The sequence below is a fragment of the Hetaerina americana genome, unplaced genomic scaffold (genome assembly GCF_022747635.1).
Source record: "Hetaerina americana unplaced genomic scaffold, ioHetAmer1.1.p SCAF_1, whole genome shotgun sequence".
NCBI classification, from domain to species: domain Eukaryota; kingdom Metazoa; phylum Arthropoda; class Insecta; order Odonata; family Calopterygidae; genus Hetaerina; species Hetaerina americana.
This window is the reverse complement of record NW_027286069.1, coordinates 93,597,216-93,616,778: the sequence shown is the minus strand read 5'-3', so window position 1 is coordinate 93,616,778 and position 19,563 is coordinate 93,597,216. Positions and strand designations below refer to the sequence as shown.

At 37.9% G+C, this 19,563-nt stretch overlaps 1 protein-coding gene and 1 non-coding gene across 3 annotated transcripts in view; both read left to right on the top strand.

Annotated features, from left to right (window-relative positions):
- Positions 1 to 19,563, top strand: part of LOC139694982 (organic cation transporter protein-like) — a 155,413-nt gene that overhangs the window by 33,772 nt on the left and 102,078 nt on the right. The gene's annotated exons all lie outside the window — the stretch shown is intronic.
- On the top strand, positions 9,189 to 9,270 carry TRNAS-AGA (transfer RNA serine (anticodon AGA)). The gene has a single exon. It is a non-coding gene; the product is annotated as a tRNA-Ser (tRNA).

Genomic DNA, 19,563 nt, shown 5'->3' with positions numbered 1-19,563 from the left:
AATACCTCTAAAAATGCACTAATATCAGCTCAGGCTCCCAGTCTTGGGTTAACAATCTAAAAAAAAGAGAATTTATTGATATATTGAGATAATTAAAAACAATTTCTGGGATAGAGTTTACTCGTCCCGTTTATTCAATTATTCGTAACCTTGGTTTTATCTAGGAATCAGGGTTTGATTCCAAAACTTAGAAATTTGGGGCTTCATTATCACACGCACAAGATGTGATATTTAGTAAATGCAAAAGGCACTCACCTATTCCGATCACTTAAAACTCTTTCCTTTACTTTTCTATTGATTTGTGTTTGCCATGCTCTGAACCTTTGGATACCTTGCAGGTTATTAATATGGTTGTAAATACTATCCTCTCTGTCAACAAAATAGGTTCAATTCAGCAATCAATTATATAGTATCCTTTTTGAATGCATGTCTACTATTTGGTCCATGAAGCTGTGTATCTCTTTCAGAACGTCTCTAGCAGAAAAATGCACATAAAAATTCCACCACATCCCTAAAGAGCTCATGAGTGACATAATATTAATTTCCTAAGAGGGAATAGAAAAATAGCTCAGAAATAAAAAAACATACCAATCCCTAGGCCCGGACTGAATGCCAGCTGGAATGCTGAATAAATTTGCTGAACACGTCACATTTTATCGGTTTTTTAAAGGAAGAAGCATATGTACTGTGCGACCGGAAGCTAGCTCACAAGCCACACACCTTCCCGGTGGCTTGCTGAGATGTAAGATGGCTGGCTGATGTATATGTAAATACCAAGGTAGTAATTTCATTGAAGGCAAACGTATTTTCAGGAGTGATAAGGAAAATGTTATAGAGCCCTTACTAAAAGAGATAGGATCGACTTGGAAGCAACTCGGAACAGGTCAAACACTTGGGTGCTACACATACATCAAACTATTCATGGGGCGCACACATCATAGCAATACGCTAATCAGATCTGAAAGAAGCTAAAATTCATTCAACGGATTGTAGGAAAATACAGTTGAAAAGGTAAGATGGAGGTGTTTCTCCGCTTTAGCTAGGCTACTTTCAGAATAAGCGGCAGCTATTCGAAATTAATGGAAGGAAACGTTAATTAAGGAATTCGGAAATTTTCAGAGGAATTTCGCTACATTTGTAAAAAAAATACTCCGAAAAGGGAGTGAGCGTTACGGGTATGTTGGAGGAATTGGATTGGGAGTCTTTTGATTCACGAAGAGAGCAGGTAAGATTTAGACTCAAAGACGGTTACAGGCCGCCTGAGTTTTTTTTTGACACCGAAGGATTTATTTCTCTCCAAATTTGTAGATTTCACGAACGAGGTAAAACAATAGAGGCACTGTCGGAGTTAGATTCAAATACTCCTTCTTCCCTCGCATGATACGCAATGATAACTAAATCGAACTCAAGCATCCGAATTGCATTTACTTAAAAGCTAAAATTTAAAGCTTCCGTCTAACATCAAATGTTAACAATATGCATGACGCATATAGGCAACATGAAAATGAATTCTCATGAATATGAGCAAATATAATTAAATGCATGCATTGATTAATGTAACTGCTTTTCTTTCTGGTATCCTGACACCCGCCACACGCTCTTGCGGTGGCTTCTGGGGTATCTTGTAAATGTATACGATTTTCTGTTGATAAATAAACGCATAAATGACTTGAAAGTTTAAAAAAAAGCATTTGGTATCAGCAGTGACATTGGTAAAAAAGAAGTATACGAGGTAAATAAAACGATACTAAACTCTAATAGTCACCAATCACTCTATTGATTGGTGATATAGCACCTTCTACCAGACTCTCTCGTTGCGACTTGAAAGGTTCAATGCACGTAGATGACCACACCCTTGCCGCATGTCTCCGACGTGGCTCTAACGTATACGTCGAGTTGCTTCAAGAAATAGTACCAAGCGAATTTGATCTCATGATCCTTTTCGCGGCGTTCTACTCATCAAAACACATCCATTAAGTCAATGTCAGTTTCAATTGCAAATATTTCATACGGCGCTTCATGCATGAAGGCTTTCATCGAGTCTCAAACCACTGAGCATTCCCGACCATCACCACCAAGTTCCACATTCAATGCATCGCGGAACGGTCTAGTACACCTATTAATACGCACGCACGGCTCCCATGGAATTCCCCACCTATCCACACCCTAGCCTCCAGAGCCCGCTAATCGGCCGCCCTGCCCACCTTTCTCCGTCCACTGCTTCCACGAACCCGTTGGGTGGATGCCCCCCATCCCTCGCCCGTCCGTAACCTTGACCCTTTTCTCTCGACTCGCTTCGCCACTCTCAACCGCTCGCTTCCACCACGACGCTTCTCCTCGCGGCCGCCACCACTCCCAGCCAAAGTCGCCAAGACCCTCAACAGCTGACTTTTCTCCGCCGATTGATAGATGGGAAACCCAAACCGCCAAGTTCCCTTCGTGTCTCCGTTAGTACGTCCCGCAGACCCCATCAGGCCCGGGATTTGAATGGGTAGGGTCTGTTAGATAGGCACATGCATCTATACAATACCCCGCAAAACCGCCGTTTAGACGTGTAGCGGGGGCTGTTAGAGCCACAGCTATTTTTTTCATAAATATATATTTATTTGTACATAATTATGATGGCTTCCGCGGCGATGCACTGATGGCATCAAAATTATTGGGAAGCTCCCGCGTTAATCCATTTAGCTGGACGACGGTTTTGTCGGCGTTACAATTATCATGACGTCAATTCGGACCTGAAGGTGATGACTTCAACGGCGGTTGAGCCGAATGGATCAATGCGTTATCAGCGCAATAATATGTAGGTACGAATATCTTTACATTAGGTATAAATTAATATTTTAGATGTAGATTTTTAGAAGTTTATCTTTTTGAATTGAAATTGTACGAGTTGTTACTTTTGATTTTCTTAGTTCTTTGTATCAATCGATGGAAGAACGAATATTTGACTTTGTCAGTGATCGTGTCTTTCTTATTTCAAATTGTTGGTCCAACCTCAAGCGGTAGTTAATCTATAAATGCTTTGTGAGGCCATAACTATTCCCTCGGTGTTGCAAGTAAACTCGGGTGTCCTCGAGTGTACGTCTTAGTTTTAGTGTTGCCTACTCTCTTTGGGTGGGTTTATATTACAGAGAGTCCGTGTGAAGCATAAAGTGGGTGTAGTAAAATACGTCAACTCCGTACTCTGCGAGCCCCCAGGTGTGGATGAGTGCAAGAGGTGTTAACGACGCCAGCCTAGTTCACGTAAAATGCCAATCTTAATTGAAAAATTGTGATCTTTTCGTTTTGAGAATTTCAGATTATAATCAGGGTTTTTAATGTTCACCATGGGACACTCAATCTTGTTCGCGAATTGTTCTAGGGAAAAAACGGAATCGGAATCTATCCCAGCCGCAGTCAATTTCTCTACTTTTCATCAGGGTAGTGTGATCTACCAAAAATAATATGGGATCCCAATGATTCCCTCGTAGTCACAAGTGAACAAAAATGCTTTATTTCTTCCTCAAATACTTAGCCTCACCTGTTTTCTTCGTCTTTCCAGAGACTTCCATTCTAGTTCTTTCGCTCATTTTTTTCCATAAATATTATGACCGACCAATATGACGTTATAAAATAAATGCTATTTACCTACATTTATTCTTCCCCAGGAAGACAAGGGAAAACCGTTTGTATTTTTGTGTCTGATAATTTGAAAATAGAAAATATATGCTTAAGTGCCAGATATACCGAATTCTTTATGGGACCAACCGTAGTTTTTGAAAGTGCTTCAAGCCTGCGGCACACAAAGTTGGACAACGGTAACAAAGCCATAGATCACAAGAACCAACGTCTCTTACAGGTTGAATTACCGGTAGCAAATACTGAGGTTTAGAACACATCAACGGAATTGAACACGGCAAGGCTTTCCGAGTTATGCGTCATTTTGAACTCTGATGTGACGAAACGTAGGCAGTTATTTTCATGCTGGAGTTCAAAACAGTGGAGTAATTATTTCAAGTCTGTAACGCATATATAGTATGTACATATTCGCATCAATGTAACTACGTTAATTAGCGATACTTTCAGTTCACCTCAGACTGCGGTGAACGTCGTAGGTATGTGCCTGATATAAAAACAACTGCGTGAAATAAGGACATAAAATAGTGCAAACAAAGGTGTTTGCATTCAACCCCCCCCCTCCCCTTACGTGAAACTATTGGCCGCTGAGGATTATGTTCGTTACTATATCTGCGTCTTCTAGTTGTCCTCTTGGAAGGATTCCGACGGATAAAAAACAATAATGCGCTCATTTCCGTTGGGAAATATTTTTCAGGAATGACTAAAAAGAATGCCGATAATAATAAAAAGGAAGTTGCTGATTACTCGCCGATGAAACTAGTAGATATGTTTTTCATTAAAAGACAAATATCCAGCTTTTCGCAAGCTTCTAACTTGGACACAGTCTTACGTATTAAACTTTCAACACATTAACAGTATTCCCATTGCAAGTTCGAAAGCTTCTCGAATTATACCGCTAAAGAAAGTTGGAACAGTAATTTCTAAATTTGCTAGGATGGTGCTGATATTCAGTATGTAATTTATTTCCTCCACCGAATATGTACCCCACAATAATTACTTAGGTACTATACAAATGCTCTATATATCTTGGAGTATGCAGCCTAAAAATCTTGGCGAAATGAGGATCTCTCATCTGCCATTTTGTTGAGCAAGCAGCGTTATTTAGGAGATAGTGATGATACTGTGTGACTCAATTCGTATGAATCGAAATCTATCCCGTGTATAATGTCGTTGGAAACATATTCTTATTATATTTCCAAATGCACTGATTTAATTAATAGAAGTAAGACAGAATGAAGAAGATAGGACCAAACCAGCTTAATTAACGCTTTAAAAAATAGTTGTCAAGGTCAATTAACTGCTCGATATGGGCATCCCAAGCCGAGTGTTTGTATTTCGGTAATGACGAGGCATTTTGCGAATCTCCGTGACCCCATTGGATGCCATGTATGGAGCGATTAGAACGCAGTTTTTGGAGAGGGCATAGTAAATACCATTATCACCGGCGTAAACACCTTTATCTTTTAAACACTTTTTTTGTGGCACCCGGAACATTTGTGTAAAACCAGAATCCGAATTCAACACATATTTAAAGAAAAAGTATGTGAAATATGAGAAACATTCACATTCTCGATATAAAAACAGAGGTATGAAATTCTCAAGTGGATGTGTAGTACTTTTAGACATCATGGAGACATTCGTAAAAAAAATTTACACACATATGCAAATGTTGTTTTATAATTGAGAAGGTGATTTAATGATTAACTAAAGGTAAGATAATACTTTTTACGGTCCACTCATTTATTTCAATATACAGCGCACGTTTAAACTCTTAGGCGTCATCATCAGGCAAGAGTCTGGATTTCAGTTCATAATATGAATCAACTCATATAATTCAAGTCTGTATTTCAATTAATTAGTGTAATACTCTGGCTTCCTATTCATTATATGAATCAACATGCACAATTAAGAAGAAATCTAGATTTTTATCAGATGTTGACGATTAGATGTTGAACCACGCGTCGTTTATTCTTATGAATATGAGCAGATTACAAAATTTGCTTGTTTATCATTTCATGCAATAACTTTCCACCTCTTTGCGCCATTCACGGTTAAATGAAATGATTCACTGATGAAATAGACTTCATTACCTGTAAAGTACAAGTATTTTCCAACTTATTGACGACATGAACTAAGAAAAGTAGAAGTGGTATTTGCTAAGTCTCAGAGATGTTTCATAGGCCCCCTATTAAATTAAATTTCAATTTATATCACATGAATATGCGGGTTAGCCTGAACTCTTTACATCCTACTTCAGTGGTACACATCGCATGAGCGTTTTCTCTTATATATATTGCTTTAAAAAATATATAAGAAATATTTGCTTCACGCGCCTTCTATCCGGAACATATATAGAGCCATTTCTCTGTAAAAGTGAACAAAATATTCTGGCACATAGTTTAATTAGTCGACCTTCATTAATGAGGTAAATGAAGGAACATTACTCAACGAAGGGAGGTCACAACTCCTCGAAAGGAGTTTGAGGGAAGGTAGTTCATGCCTTTCTAATGATATATATGCCGTGAAAAATACGAAATAGAGAACAATCATTAGCATGCTCTCTAGTGCTAAGGTTTAGCTACTTCATGACGCAACACCAGTACACTCTTCAAGATAGTTTCTACAGCTGCTCAGGTTAGTTTGAAATGGTCAATGCTTTCACCTCGCAATGAAGTTTGTCTTTTCCTGAAAGAGCATCTAAAACCAGATCCAAATGTTTCCCAATCCATCCAGACGCACGTGCATGGTCACATTTCAACAGACCTACCGGACGTATGACTAAGTAGTGGCTGTTCCAAATTGAAACGAATTACAAAGAGCCCTGATCTAGAATGACGTGGGAACCATATGGTACGAAACCCAATCAATCTTGACGATTCAGGTTTTCCCGTAGCTCTTCTCAATCACATTTCACTAACGTGATAAATTGCAAATATTAATTTGATATTAGCATAGAGACGACAAGGGTTAGAAACTATCCATAACTCTATCTTAATAGCCTTGAATGGACATAAGATGGGACATGATACTGCCTACTTTAATAGCAGTCATTGAGTTGGTGAAGCTTTTGAACCAAACGATTATTTTAGTTTATTATTTTTTTATTGGAGCAAGAAAATGGCTGAGAATAACGAAAGAGGTACATAGGATTCTCTTTAATATCCATCTTCAGATTGAAGCTCTTTTGCCATCTAAGATCCGTAAAAGATTTTAGTTAACTTTTAACTCTTTCTAGTGGTGGAGATGTCATAAGACAAAACTTCAACGTACATGGGGGAACTAAAGAGAATTTTGAGTTATGGTCTTCTAATAACTTACAAAGGTGTAAACACGGACGGATTAAAATAAAAACTAATCCATTGTTTCCAGACCTTCTTCACTCCTATTCCATCTTAGATATTATAAACATTAAGGGAGTATCTCAGTCTTTATGGGCACTCGGCTTTGAAAAGAGAGTGCACAAATAGTACTGTTTTTCAAGTAATTCAATTAGACACCGGTCATGCGTATATGCTATTTCATAAGACCCGTATTATACCATTTTATACTGTTTTATTACTATAGTATCTCACCAAATCTCGAATGTGGCACAGGGAAAGGAAAAAACCATCCCCTATCCTGACATTTGAATTTCACACGCCGTTGGTCTTAGTGCTAATGAGCTCTACCCGAGCCTATTAAACTGGTTTTCGAGTTGAGTGTTATGACTCATGTATACTATATATACCCGGCTTCAAGAATAAATATGCCGCTTAAACCCATAGTTCTCTTTTAACTCTCTTCTTTGTTGGATTGAGAGGTTTAGCATGAAAGCGGTACGCAGATATGATTGGCGATTTTGTGATCCCAAGAAAATCAATTCAAAATGAAAATGGTATTCATAAATCTATGAAAAAATTTCTCCCTAAAGTACATTCCATTTCATTTTTTGTATCAAACGGCAGCAATGAAAACGCATGATAACATATTTTTACACATATGAATCATTTTTCAAACTCTGTGTTCCTCTGCAATAATATGCATATGGTGTTATTTTGTTGGGTGTCAGTCGAAGATGGATCGTACGTAAGACTAGACCTTTATAGTATAGTTTTCAGAGCCAATTACCACTCAAAATAATCTTTTTTCTTTTCTCTAGTGACAAACAAGGTTTCTGTTTGGTATAATTGAGGAAATACATCCGTCCCCACTATCATTAATAGGAGATCACATAATCTAATAGAAGGAAGGATAGAGATAGTTTGAGCAATTTGGCTTTGTATATCCAACAAATTTCCATTTCACTTCTCAGGCTAATTTGCTTTCGCATCATAGTTTTGCCATTTTATATCCGTATATCAATTAATTCTTAATGTCAAAAATAAAACTTATTTCATGTTATATGACACTACTGTAGTGATTTTATTTAGCTCCAATGTAGGAAATATTGGTAAAATATGGAGAATATTTGAGAAAACTCACTACCCACGCCACGATTCCCTCAAAAATTCGGCATTCCATTGGGAAATCTAATTTTTGAGTTGGCTTTGGATTCATCATTCTCTTCTTACGTCCCTGAGATCATTTATTCCCATCAAAATCTACAATATTCAACTTCTATCATTGAGAACTTTATAGTATATCAATCAAATCAAATGGCCGCTATCGTAAATTACTGTGCAAAATTATAAAATTACTGTACTTTGCTGAAAACGCAATTCTTGAACAAATTTCCTTATATACAGCCTTCAGAAGAATTTTTCCCATTCTTAAGGACTAGTTTATGGATATTAAGTTAAGAAGTGTCCCGCGGAAAAAAGTACCTAGATTTTTTTCATTATCACGAACATAATAAGCTGTCATCCATAAATATTAAAGACCTCCGTAACCTTATTGCGTCACAATCTTCGCGATATGGACTGGTCAATGTTTTCACTGAGTCCAAAACCACTTTTGGACTCCCAATGGATGCAATGAGACAGGCCAACTTGTAGAAAAATTCAATTTTCATCCCATTTGCGTGAGCATACCGTTTTATAATACGTAATCTTTAGGGGTATGTCTTTGCTATATAAAATTTTTTAAAAATGGTATTTAAAATGAAGCAACGTGCACCTAACGAAATTTTTAAGTCATAACTGGTGCAAATGGTCTTATCGTGTCGCGCGGTGCCTTGTACCAAGGTCATGCGCCCTGTGCTCTTTAAGTTTTGAGAATGAAAGGTACTCTCATACTTTAACGGAGGGTATTGTATCCCGAGTCCCTGTGCTGTTTAATACGCCTCCGGTGTCTTGCAGATCCTGGAAGCCCGTAGGAGGGCAGTAGCAGTTCGGCTTCACACGGGTAGTGCACAGTGAAATTTGGCACCCCTTGAAGGACCTTTGTGGGGAAGGAAGGTTCGATGGATCCCCTTCCTATGCCAATGCTTGCTCCCGATATCAAATGACACTACCATTCAGTCACGGCCAAGAGAGAGCGTTTAAAGGCCGTCTCATTCGTAAAAATAAATAAAAAGGACACCAGGCATCATTCCCGAGGTAACATAATTTTACCGTTGACTTTCACTTTATTCTCCAATTTCAACACGGGCAGTCGTGGCCGAGTGGTTAAGGCGTCTGACTAGAAATCAGATTCCCTCTGGGAGCGTAGGTTCGAATCCTACCGACTGCGAATTTTTTTGAGTGCATCTTTGGGATTGAAATTACATTTTTTTCAGTCTTATGCGTTAATGTTTTGCAATATACTTTTGCCACCATTTACGCCACCTGGGACCTCTTGAGTACTCCACCTTTAATAACGGGCGAGTACAATTGTCCTCCCCGTGATTATGTCATAGAATGTAACAAGTAACACTATTCGTACTGCTAACTATAGAATATAGAAGATTCAGAAATTAATATTTCAGTTCCTTCCTCGTCACTAAAAATATTTTTTAAGTCCTAATTTTATGCCACCCGGAGGCTCCGATAGTTCGGACGTTTTCCAAGTAACTAGAAGGTCTCGAACTCCAGCCGAGACTAAGTTATGGATGATGCATATATTTTAATTGAATGTAGTTTTTAGAGTAGGTTTAAATATCTTTTACAAACGCAGCCTTCGCAGCAATGTATAGAGCCAATAATCACTGCTATATTAGTAATACTTATAATCATCATTTAACTATCGTTCCGTGTGTGCTTCAAGGTGATTAAGTGGTTCGTACATTTGATTTGAAATCTGAATGTTCACGAGAATGTAGGTTCAAATATTGAAGACAGAATTTTTAAGAACCCTGTGATACGGGGAATATCTGGCTACCTCATAAAATGAGACCCTTAATTGTATTGGTTGAAATCCTTGGAGCCATGTATCTTCAAGGGTCGCCGTCGCTATCGAGGCGACGCTGCTCCTGGCGGTACCAAGGAGCGAGATTTATCCGGAGATGGTGAAATATAGAAACGTGATGTCACACATTAGAGGCTGCTGGGGAATGTCGGGCTATTCCCTAGAAGTGCCGAAACCTCGACTGTGAAAATATCCCAACAAACCCCAATCCCAACTTACTTACCAATAAACAAGGAAGAGGCGTTGATTCACTACGACCGAGAAGCTCCAGGCCAGTCCAAGAGGTGGAAATGCAGGACACACGAGAATAAATTGCCCAAACTTCACAACGAAATCAAGATACGTTGTCGCACACGAAGAGGAAGCGCGAGGCGAAAAGAGGAAAAACAACCTTGCCGCCCCTGGAATCGGAGCACCTGGGTTGAGGAGAAGGCAGGGGTCAGGATGAACGCTGAGGTAGGGACAGGCATATTGAGCAACACGAGCATATGAAGCGAGGTCCTGTTGGCCGAAACGGGAGTGAGTTCAGTGGGGATTAGGGTCAAGGAAAGGGACGATACATATCGGAAGGAGACTCCGAAGAATACAATCCGTTGAGAATTGGGCATCTAACACCTCCAACAATGCGGGGGAAGAAAGGTGAGGAAAAGGAGAAGCCATAAAAGACAGTAGTGGAGGCCCGGAAAGAGGGAGAAATGGTTGGTGGAATGCAAGGTGACATATGGCCAGGAGTAGATAGAATGGAACAAAAGGGTTCTGGGTCGAACAGGGGAAGAATGGTAGGGTGAGTGCGTTTCATGAGGAAGTGGCAGTTTAGAGGGGCAAACAAAAGGTAGGGCTCTTTTTGGTTAGATGAGGAAGAAGAAGTGTGGTGATATACCAATACAAGACAGGGGCAGTTGATCGGAGGAACAAGGATGGCGTCATTTAGGCCCGGGAGCTAGGAAAAGTAAAGATAGGGCCTGAGACTGGCGTCCTTGGTCAGGCGAGTATTACCGTGTTGTCTCCCGCCACTAGAAGGGAGGCCGTGTGTCTATGCTATCTTCGGTAATCGAACGAAAACCAACAGTCAGTGGAGCTAAAAGGAATGGTGCGGGGACGACGGTTATTTCGCAGGGAAGATCGCATCATCTCTCGCTAAGAGTGGGGTTGATTTGTGTCGAAGGAGGGCCTCGGAGGCTCAACATAAATTTTGCAGTTGGCGCCTCTGTGCCCTGTTGCGGAGGTAATAGTGACCGACCGATTACGTGAAGGTAGCCATTGAATGGTGGAAACACTAACATGCCAGGGCCCTCGAGTGGAAGCATGTGAGGACATATTTTCCTTTATCAAAAGAGCGAACCCATGGAGTGTTTACTTAACTGATAAAAAAAATTGATTACAAGTACGGATATATCAGTTATTGTGCCAATAGGATCAATACCACAAAACTTTCAGGTAAAGAATTCCAACTTAAGTATATTTCTTTCCTCTGGAAACTCCATTTAAAGTATCATAGTAGGTCTGCTTGAAGTGGAAGATGCACATGTAATATAAGTAGTAGTAGCAGTCTAACAATTAGGTAGCAGTGGTATTAAAAGCTTTCGAATATGACTTAGATCCTATTAACCTTAGCGCCATAGAGCTCATGAGTGTTGTTAATGAAGTCTCAATTTATTTTGCTATGTTGACTACTTCTATTTCTTCAAAGAATAGGAGAAGCGGATGTTATCAGACTCGCCAAATAAGATACTAATGTTAAAAGCACCAGCAATTAATGTACAGTGTTCATGATGGAGCGATTCAAATACATCTCCATAAATGTTTTTACCTTTGCGAGAGGAAATTCAAAAAATGCATATTTCGAATTATACCCCTACCATCCGTACTGGTTTAAAACTCTTTAAATATTTTTTCCAACCGTATTCACTCGTTTACAGTTATTCTTAGAATGAAAACATGGATATGTCTTGACATAATCCATACATTGGCACTAAGTAAGTGTCTGCTAACGAAAAAAATATGACTTACCATATTTAAGGGAGCTGAATATTATTTTAAACATTTTCTGATGCAGTCCTCCAAAAACTTTGATGCTACGATACTTCCGCTTCCTGCATATTTGTACGAGGGTCATCCGGAAAGTAGTACCCGTTCGTGCCGCATGAAGTGCTGACGACGGGAGTAGCCGCTGGACGAGGTCAGATAGCTTCAGTGGCTTGTCTGCCTTCTCTGAGCCAAGTTGCGTGACGCTAGCATTGCCTGTGTTGTTTCTGTGATTGTTTACAATGTTTAAAAAAATTGAGAACGCCGCCAGTTGTGAAGTGAGGGCAGTGATTAAATTCCTCAATGCAAGAAACGTTCGCCCATGTGATATTCATCGCCAATTAAAGGAGGTGTATGGAGACAATGTAATGGACGAGTCGTCTGTTCGGCGGTGGTGTCGCAACTTCAACATGGGGAGGGGGAACACACACGACGATGAGCGTTCGGAGAGACCGTCTGTCATTACAGACCAACTGGTGAGCTCAGTTGACGAATTCGTGAGGAACGATCGGCGCGTCACAATTGATGACATCTGTGAGCATTTTCCCAATGTTTCTCGAACAATTGTTCATGAAATTGTTAAACACCATCTGCATTATGCAAAAATTTGTGCAAGATGGGTCCCTCGCGTATCTCAATGAGCTGGCGGCGAAGGACTATGCAGCAGGAATACAGAAACTTGTCACACGTTATGACAAATGCCTTAATTTGCTTGGAGATTATGTTGAGAAGTAGTTTAAAGTATCCTCTTTCAAATAAAATTTTTTATGTTTGTTAATATTTACTTTTGTGTCTTTATTTCACGAACGGGTACTACTTTCCGGATGACCCTCGTATAATCACAACTGTTAATTGCCAGCCCTCTTTGCCAGCTAGTGAATAAACCGTTGGGCCACAAATCAGTGAATATGGTCAATAGGCTCGATAAGTACATGATGCACAGTTTCCCCTTTCCTTATATTCATCAATATAAGAAACAATGCCCGTTTGGTCAACAAATGTATGAATTTAGTTCCAGAAATAGTCTTACCTCATTTAGTACTAAAATATCGTTTTTCAACATCCTTATATTTTGTACTATACCAGGGGTTTTTCCTGGTTCACTACTCATGTACAGTTATTTCTAAGGCTTAAGATATTTGAGTAACTTACCTATGACAAATATTTTCTGGCCATTCTGTGAATACGCTCATATACCATTTTTAAAATGTCTTGTTCGCTGTAATGATACAACTGGTAAAATACTGCTGTTATTACCGCTGAAAACGTCATATAATCTTTCATGATTGAATTTCTGGTAGAAATGAAATCGCTACTTCAGCATGAAGGCTTCCGTTTATTATAATGCCTAGGTTGTAAATGATTTGTCCCAGTAATTAAGTATGGTAAATGCCTCATAACTTGGTAATGACATTTTCATTCGCTTCGACAGTCTTTTAAGCATTTGTTCCCAATAATCGATGAACTCAGAACTTACTGAAATTAGTTACTTGATATTACCGTTTAAAGATTGATTTATAATTTCGGTTAGTATTGTGAACAACTCTTCTGATTTATTATTATACTACTCTTCATTGCATATTCATTTTTAGTCTGCATGCTCAGTGAACTATCGACTGTGATATCAGTTCAGATGGAGGCATTAGATCTAATGTTTCGCATGATTGCAAAGAAAGGAAAAGAGATATTATTCTAGCGGTTTTTTTTTTATCAACCCGAAAAATGTCCACGTAAAATCTTGATCAGATACAGAGCCGCACTCAATACATTGTACTATACGGCATAATGGTATACTCACAGTCTTCATCTGTCGGCAAAGTCGGTTATATTGGCGTATTGGCTAAGTGTCAGGCCACAAATTACAGCCCCTCCTCATTTTTATAAAATGTTAAAAAGTCACAAATAATAGAAATATGGTTATGACCCCTTTTTGCCAGAAGAAATTTACATGTTGCTATGAACAAATGATTACCTCTTTTAATTTGCATGTAACTCTTTAATATCCAATCATCTCTTTCCTTTATAATACGCTAATTGTATACATTATCATAGCTTGCTAAGGAAACTTTTATTACATATCTTCAATCCAGTTAAAATGAGATGTATATTTTTCATTCCCCTTTCTTCTAAGAATTATTTCGTTTCGATGTTGCCAATGACCAATTATCTCAATTAAAATCTTATCCCTTCTATTTTATAGATTGATTTTATAATGCCTCCATTACCTGCTTTATTGATGAGAGCACTTATTATTAAAAACAACTCCAGACTTTGACGTGAACAAAATGCTTTCATTTATATTTATTAGATGCCGATGTCCTGCGGTTTTATTTTCTAAATAGTTACTTTCTAGACTCATCGTATTCCAAGGTCCTGCTATTTTTTTGTAATTTCAAAATAGAAAGTTTAAGTGCATATTTTTATGAAATTTTCTCTATCTTTATGCTGCCACTGATCGATTAACTCCATTTAAATCTCATTCCTTCTCTTTTATAGATCGATTTTTTTTATTACACTCATTATCTCACATTATCTCCTATATTGTTGAGAGGACGTATTGTTTCAATCAATTTTAACCGATGATGTGAAAAATAAACATTTTTGCTAATGCTTGTTTCATCTCTTTTTCACAAATTCAGTTTGTGTCCTCAAATATGGTGAATTTGTTTCTGATTTTGTCACAGACGGGGGTGCTAACTATTGCATCTCATTACGAGTATTACGATCATGCGGTACGGTATTACCCAATGCGGTATAAATGTATTTTCATTAGTTTCTTACTTTACATTAGAAAAGAAACTCTCTTAAAACCCATATAAAATAGCGAGTGATACCTATTTATCCTCAAAGAACAATATTTTGCCCTCCGGCCTTTCAGTGCAACCAAATCGTTATTGCGAACGCCGTTGGTGGTGGCCTTGTGGATTCGTTGTCTCATTTAAAATAAGGTTCACCTCGGTATGTGTTTCAAAAACCTACATGCTGCATATATTTGCCATCACTTAAGAGGCTTGTAAAACTTTTCATACATTTTATTTGTTTTTCTGAGATAATTTTAGAATCTTTCCCAGGATTATCGTTTGTCTTCGAGTGTTAAGGTAATCCACAAATCATAAGCCTGGCTTAAAAGGGGAACGGCAGTTAGCCTATCGAAAACTTTATCGCTCCTAGGTAAACAATAATTTTGCTAAAATAGATTCTCAGTAATCCCGTGAAAATTGAGTATCTGTAATAACTGTAGGATCAACTGGTATGACTGCTGGAGTAAATGAGGTATTTTAGATATTTAAGTACCCCGCAAGCTACCGCTAAGGCGTGTGGCAAGGGGTGAATACACATCAGACTAATTTTGACCCGATTATAACCCTCCCGCGGTCGGACAGTGTTATAATGATCCTTTACGTTCGTAGAAAAAATATAAAGTGTGAATCTATTTTGTTTTACACTTAATCTCTCTAATTTTATTAAATTGATCTCTCCTCTCCTAGTGCAATGGGGATAATAATGCATTTTCAACATCACTGCTAAAGGGACGTTCTTCTTATTAATGGAAGAGATTTAATCTGTAATTTAACCTCCGATCCGTGAGTGATTTGCAGCCTAGCTTCTCTTATATTGTGAATACGCTACTAAGTTTATCATAACAACATTTGTTGTGTCCTGGCTTCCATGTTGTAGGATGGCTTTCGTGCTGCATCCTGGGGTGCAGTTTTTTGTTGGTTTGCGGTATATGTGTTTGCATGAGTATCGGATGAAGGGATTTTTTCATGAGTGTGTGCGCTGCTGTGGGTGTAGTTTTCCACGTTGTTGTTTTGCATGTGGTATTGTTCCTTTTTACGGTTGGTGACCTAACACCCCCCGCCACACGCCCTTGTGGCGGCTTGCGGGGTATTATGTAGATGTAGATTAAGCTTGTTTTAGGTTAGGTTGGTGGAACATAATTCTTGTTGGCTTAATAATTTTGAGATATTATAGATTGTTTTGGTTTGGGAACCTTCCGAAATGGAAAATTTTCCAGGGCGTTTTTCGACTCAAAAATCACCGAAACATGTTTAACATTTACAGAGGTGCTGCAAATGTTAAACATTGTCTACAATATGGCTAACTGTGAAGTACTAGTGCTCCCTTTTCATTCGTTGTCTTCATACATTTCGAATTGTTATCTATGGTATAAATAAGGAGGGTAGTGCTACTCTAAGGTTTCGCATTATCACAAAGAAACGAAATGAAATGGCCTCGTAATTTCAGTTGGTTCATAATATATATTCGAAAATAAACCTCGTATAATCATGATCAATTACTGCATATTGATTATATGTAACAAACAGAACTTCGTTTTCAATCATATTGGTTTAATCACAATTGTAAATTTTCAGACTGCTAGTGAGCTTGTGGTTAGGGTGTCTGACTGCAAATAATGTTATCAATAAAAATATTTTTATTGCTTTTTAATGTTCAACTTTCATACTTTTTCATATTCAAAGTGCTCTGGCAAGTGAGAATATTCACAAATGTCAACAAATTAGTGAAAACCATTTCCTCAATCCGTACAAATGCGATAATGTAAAATGATCAAAACAAATTGTACGACTTGAAATTATAATTAAAAACATAAACAAATACTGTATATTTTTTGTTAATGGGAGTAGTTGACAAAATAAAATCAACCCTATAATCTCTGCTCTATGAAGAAGTCTACTGAAAGCTAGGAGTTGATCTCTACTAGTGACATCAATTATTTAACCAGCTAAATAACAAATATAGCCTTCAGGGCTATTCTGAAACTCGTATGGTCAGGCCCTTGGGGTAACTCGACCTTAAATTCGTCCCAAGAACAATGGAATGGCCTCTAGCAATTCCAAATAGGAGGTAGACCTTAACTTTGGACCTTATATTTGGCCTGAAGGCCGTAAAATGCACGAATGGCAAGAAGGGTGGTCAAAAGTCGGTCCTACGGATAAACAAACATGAAACGAGAGTTTAATAGAATGGATAGATCCATTATTCTCCATACTTATGATGATCAGTGACTCACTTTTAACCGGAGAACATTGAGAGACCCTCATAACCCTTTCAAAGTTGATAAAATGTTTTTATGACGTATTTTCGATCGTCTAAAGTCACCTCTTAATACTTTCGCAAAGCTTTGGAGCTGACACTGAAGTGTAAACTATCATGAGGTCTCAGCACTCAAACACATTGGAACGATTTAGAGTTTAACGGTGTTAAAATAAATTCATCTGTATATTAACAGCGGTCCCTTTCAGCTACGCATTCAAAGGAATTTAATATTTCTCTACATTTTCTTAAACACGTGAATTATTAAGTTTAGAATAGTAATAGGTGATCTTGATTCCTTGAGAGATTCATTTGTATTCATATAGGTGGCACTTATATGGAGAAAGGAAAGATTAATTTAATATCGAAGTAAATGCATAAACAATATAAAGATATTAATATGGCATTGGCCCAATATAAACTTAATGAAAATAGTTTGAACACTTTCGTTTATTGAATATGGATAACTGAATGTATAGAATGAGAAAATACGGAGAATTATCTTGTGTTCTTCACCTTTTTCCAGTGGTCGATATCTAAACACGTCGTTTGCGACGACATTTCCTGCAAGTGTCGCCACGGCTTTTTTACTTGACTCTTAGCTAGCACACCCTAAATTCTTTCGCGGGGGAAATAATTGAGCTCACATATCATTAATTTGATTTGATAATATTTTGCCTTGGCAGCTACTTTTGTGATATCCCCGAAAGGAAACATGTAAATGTATTGATGATCGTAAACCCAGGTGAGAAGTTAAGATGAACGTAAAAACATTTGGACCCGCAATATTTTGGGAATTTTTAATTTATGATTTGTAATTAAACGAAAATTTTGGCACCATAATATTTTTGATTGATGTCTTTTAATTTTATTTTGCTGATATTTTCAACAGCGAATTATCTCCCGCCTCTTCCGTGCTGTCTGATCGTCTTGTTTTTATGATCTCTGAGCAATTTTTACACAATTCAACTGGCGGTGGTGTCGAAAATAATTTTGACTAACGGTGATTTAATTATTTTCGTATCTTACAAACCCATAGAAATAACGTTTGACTCAAAGGTCTGGCCTTTAGATTCCATCCCACGTACTCAGAATCGCTGTAGGCCGTAAACCTTACGGTGGGACAAACTTCACGTTTAGCTGACATTACGTACCCGTATGGTCTCGGATTTCAGAATAACCCTGCCAGTGTTATTTAGCATTGGGTTTCCCAAAATTTGTTTTCGTGTTCTTTAGAAAACATGATATTTGCAATTTTACAGCAATCCGTCACTATTAGATTCCACAGTTGCGTTAGATTTCATTTTTCACAGTATTAATCCAATTGCGTAACTTGCTCCTTGTACTTTATCTGATATAATCACAAATACATCCAAATATTTTGCAAGGTTTATATTATCTATCATGTGCATTTTAAAATACATTTTCCCACAGGTTGGAATATTTACACGGCAAATGTCATTTTTAATTTATAAGGAACCATAAATTCATTTCAATATTTTGCGATGATAAACATATAAATACGAAGAGAATTTCCATCACTGTCTCCCGACAGATGAATCATCTTCTTCGTCATGGAGAGTAAAACATTTAGAAGAATAAGTGCCAATTGTGGTAAAACCGATGTATCAGCTAAGAGCAACCGATGTACTGTTTTTCTGAGAAAAGCACCTCTCGACATGCTATCATTGGTTTATCAATCGTTTTCCAGTTTTCGCCTTTAATTATGAACTAGCTCGTGCTAAATGAGATGCCTTTTAAATAAAATATAAATTATAATTGAAAAGTTATCCAGAAAAGTAGCCAAATTACAAAATGTATACATGTAAATCAATTCTAGCCTTTAAATAGGAATACAGATATCATTTAGAATTATTAGCCTCCGTATTCTTATGCAAGACATTTAAAGGTGAAATTCAGCACAGTTGAAATGAAACAAAACTTACAGAAAATTTTCTCGTGGATCTTTACGTCATCCATAAGATTCTACGTCTGAATGCCTTACCTACCTATATGGAGAATTAGCGTTTCACTCGCCAATGAGAGCTCGAAGAGTTACGTCAGTCCTTGATAACTTAACGTTTTCCATTACTACATCTAAGACTCAAGGAGAGAAAGTAGTCTTTTAATAAATATTCTATCCTCGTCTATTAGTAACTATTAAAATCTTGCGGTACACCTGTAAACCTATCGTGGCAAATAAGTGTGCCACGGCGAATCGGTTGAAAATCGCTGAAAAGGCCAGCGAATCAAGTTATTGGATAAACGCAGTTTTCACTTTATATCGTGTTCACAAAAACGTTTGTTTCGTATGGTCTCACAAAAGTTACCGGATACTCCAACTATAAAAAATTTCCCTGCAAAAGTCACCGGATACTCCTACCCCAAAAGAGTTTGCCTCTTGATCTCTTTCGTTGTTAATCTCTCTCTGCCGCGTGTTTCTTTCATACTCCGAAACCTTTCACTCGCAATTAGATGTCTGTCATTGATCAGCTTGCATGAGAAAATCACCATGACCAATGACCCCAATAAATCCACAGGAATCTCTTAGCTTGT